Raw genomic sequence first — 3,753 nt, 5'->3', positions numbered from 1 at the left:
CAGGGATTGATTCATATTTTTGGGAGGTCCCGTTTTTACTGTGTTGGACCACGCAAACCTTATGCTCGATATACCCCATATATATGCCATGTTATGTTTATTGCTTACAGTTGGTTAATTTGAGAAATTGTGATATGGTTTATGATTTTAGCACAAACAAGCGAACCAGGACACAGACTCGTGAACCTGGACGTACGCCCAGCGTACGCTGGATGTACGCCCAGCGTACTGTCCCTATCCAGTTCCATTTTTTTTGGTTTAAAAGGTTGTTAATTCTGTGAAATCGTGTTTGGTTTTGTGTTCGTTTGTGCAGATTATGGCTCGAAGGACGCAAAGAACCAACCCACCCGAGGATGTGACCGATCATCGTTTTTTACAATTTCCGCAAACGCTGAACGATGCTATCCGGGCGCGTTATATCACCAACTTGAGCTTACTTCTCACAAAGAAGATTGATATTGCACCCTCATTCGATTGGGAATTGGCTACCAGGACTGGTGGTGGCGGTAGTGATAGTGGTGTTGGTGGTGATGATAGTGATTGCGGCAACAATAGTGGCGGTGACGGTGAAGGTAGTGGCATTGGAGGTAATGGTTGTGGCGGTGGTTGTTGGTAGTAGTGGTGGTGGTGGCAGTGGCAGTTGGTGGTCGGTAGCACTAGTGGTGAGTGTTTATTTTCTGATAAGTAAATAAGATATTTTTTTAACATGTTGTTTTACTTATGAAATGAATGTTTCCATCTAACTTTGAAAGGAATCTACTTTTCTCCATATAATGGAAAATTCATTTCATTTAAGAATTCATTTCCCCTCTAAGCCCAACAAAACACATGAGTTCTAGTGAATTGGAATCATTTTTTAGTCCAATTCCATTCCTAACCTGTCAACCAAACACACCCTAAATATTCTTGCACAAGTCTTTATTTTTCCATCTTTAAGGGTGTGATTTTTTTCGGTTCTTGTCGATAGTTATGTGTTTGTGTAGTTTATGTTTGTAAGATTGCCTTAAAGTCCTCCTTAGGTGCTCCGCCTATTTCAAATACAGCACAAACATATATAATGCGGTGGCGGGGTGGGTCTGGTAATAAGAGCTTGTCATACAATAACCAACCGATAAATTAAAAGCTGATAAATTAACACAGTTGTACTCGATTAGGTGAAAAATTGTTGATGTTCTTAATAGGACTTTACTTCCATAACTACAAGTACGTGATAAGAAGCTTAAACAGTTACCCTGTGTAACTATAACCACCAAAGCTTTAAATTATATATATATATATATATATATATATATATATATATATATATATATATATATATATATATTAAAAGAACTATATACAATATGCATGCTTGTCGTTGATGTGTACATATTCCAAACAAGTCAAACTAACGCGGTTTCTACCTCCTTAAGACCTTAACATGCATCCCACTCTTTTTCTTTAAACCCTAACGACATAAATAGCCCCTTCGATATGCATTTCTTTTGATCGAGATCTCCATCTTAACAATACAACACCATGTATTCCTCCTCCATTTCCACTCTCACGTTCTTTGCTTCTTCTGTCCTCATCATCTCAGCCTTATTCCACCCATGCTCCGCCACAATCCCACGGAAACTAGCCCTTGTACAAACACCAGCCACTGTCCTCAAATACCACAAAGGATCAGTTCTTCATGGCAACATCACCGTTAACCTCCTTTGGTACGGCAAAGTTTCTGCCACCCAGAAAACCATAATCATTGATTTTCTAGAATCACTCAACTCCCAACTCCCAACTCCTCCCTCCGCCGCGGCATGGTGGCAAACCACAGCGAAATACAAAGGTGGGTTGCGGAGTATCCAGCTAGGGAAACAGACAGTGGACGAAAAATGCTCGCTTGGGAAATCACTTAAAGATTCTCATCTCATTTATTTGGCTTCAAAAAATAAAGGTTTTAATCAAATCAGCTTGGTGTTGACGGCAGCCGACGTCGGTGTCGCTGGGTTTTGCATGAACCGATGTGGGACTCACGGGTCAACTCGGGTGAACAAGGGCCATAACTTTGCGTACGCGTGGGTTGGTAACTCGGTGACACAGTGTCCGGACCAATGCGCCTGGCCCTTTGTTCAACCGACATTTGGTCCGAAAATGCCGCCGTTGGTGGCGCCAAATGGTGACATCGGCGTCGACGGCATGGTGATTAACATCGCGACGGTTATGGCGGGAACGGTGACAAACCCGTTTGACGGCGGGTATTTTCAAGGTCCGGCCACAGCTCCGTTGGAAGCAGTTACTGCATGCACCGGAATATTCGGGTCGGGTGCGTTTCCTGGCTACCCGGGAAAGGTCTTGGTGGACAAGAAGACGAAGGTTAGCTATAATGCGCAGGGTGTTAAGGGGCGTAGGTACTTGTTGCCGGCTATGTGGGACCCTGACACTTTGACGTGCAAAACGCTTGTGTGATCTTCGAGGATGACTTGTCAATTTTAAAAATTCTAATTGTTTATTGTTTATTAAAATTAAAATTTACATGAATTATAAATATACTTGTTATATTTGTGTTGTAAGTTACAAAATTTTAATTATAGCAACGATATATATATATATATATATATATATATATATATATATATATATATATATATATATATATATATATATGTTTGAGATCGGTTGAGAACTCATAGTTTTCGAGAACCCGAGAACTAAAAATGGAGCGTAGGATCAAAAGTAATTTATTAAGGACAAGATCGTTATATTACCAATCTCATTTAATATTTAATTTTTTTGTGTTATTTAACATATTAATATAAATGTATAAAAATTTACATCATAAATCAAATTTTCAGATTTTAAAAAAAAATAGTATTTTTCGTTTTTTTAATGCAGATTTTTTAATTTTTTTTATAGAAAACATGAAAAAAAAAATTGATTTCTTTTTAAATATAATTTTTTTTAAAAAAAAAAACTGCAGTTTTTTGTCAACAAAACCACAATTTTTTTAAAGTAAACTGCAAGTTTTTTTTAAAGAAAGTTATATTTTTTTTCAAAAAAAAAAAAAAAAAACTGCATTTAAAAAAAATTAGGTGCATATATTCATATTTTTTATACTATAATATTCATAAGTAAATCATAAAAAAAAACTCATTTTTGTTTAGGTCTTAAAGATTTTTTTGATGCAAATTCATCGCAAGGTAATGTTTATAGTCCTCATCTACAATAGAATAAGTATTTTATTCGATACAAAATAAAATATAAAAAACAAAGAAATGCTATAAAATCCCAAAGCGTGTTCATGTCTTCGTGTCAATATTTCCATATTTTCTTCAATTTATCATCTTTGCCTCTTCAATATTCATCACAATTTCATCCAAATCTACAAGAAAGTTTAAAAAAAATTATTGATGTAAAAACACTTAGAAAAATACATATGTGATTTACATGTGATTAACATATGAATCACAGACGATTCACATATGAATTACATGTGATGCATATGTGAATTACATGTGAATCACATGTGATTCATATGTGAATTACATGCGATTTACATGTGAATCACATGTAATTCATATATGAATTACATGCGATTTACATGTGAATCACATGTAATTCATATGTGATTACATGTAAATTACATGTAATTCATATGAATCGCATGATTGAAACTAAGTAATTTTGTGAATTTATATTGAAATTAGGGAAAAACTTACTCTACAGACATGATTTGCTGTATCTAGTTTTTAGGTTCATGATTTGCAATGTTCATGC

General features: G+C 35.6%; 1 pseudogene; it reads left to right on the top strand.

The window, feature by feature from the left end:
• The first annotated feature begins 1,431 nt into the window (after window positions 1-1,431).
• Window positions 1,432-2,537, top strand: LOC145085928 (protein EXORDIUM-like 2 pseudogene; annotated as a pseudogene).
• The last annotated feature ends 1,216 nt before the right edge of the window (window positions 2,538-3,753 follow it).

Source organism: Lactuca serriola, chromosome 1 (assembly GCF_051521515.1).
Source record: "Lactuca serriola cultivar US96UC23 chromosome 1, Lser_US96UC23_V15, whole genome shotgun sequence".
NCBI classification, from domain to species: Eukaryota; Viridiplantae; Streptophyta; class Magnoliopsida; order Asterales; family Asteraceae; genus Lactuca; species Lactuca serriola.
This window is presented reverse-complemented; position numbering and strand designations above follow the sequence as displayed.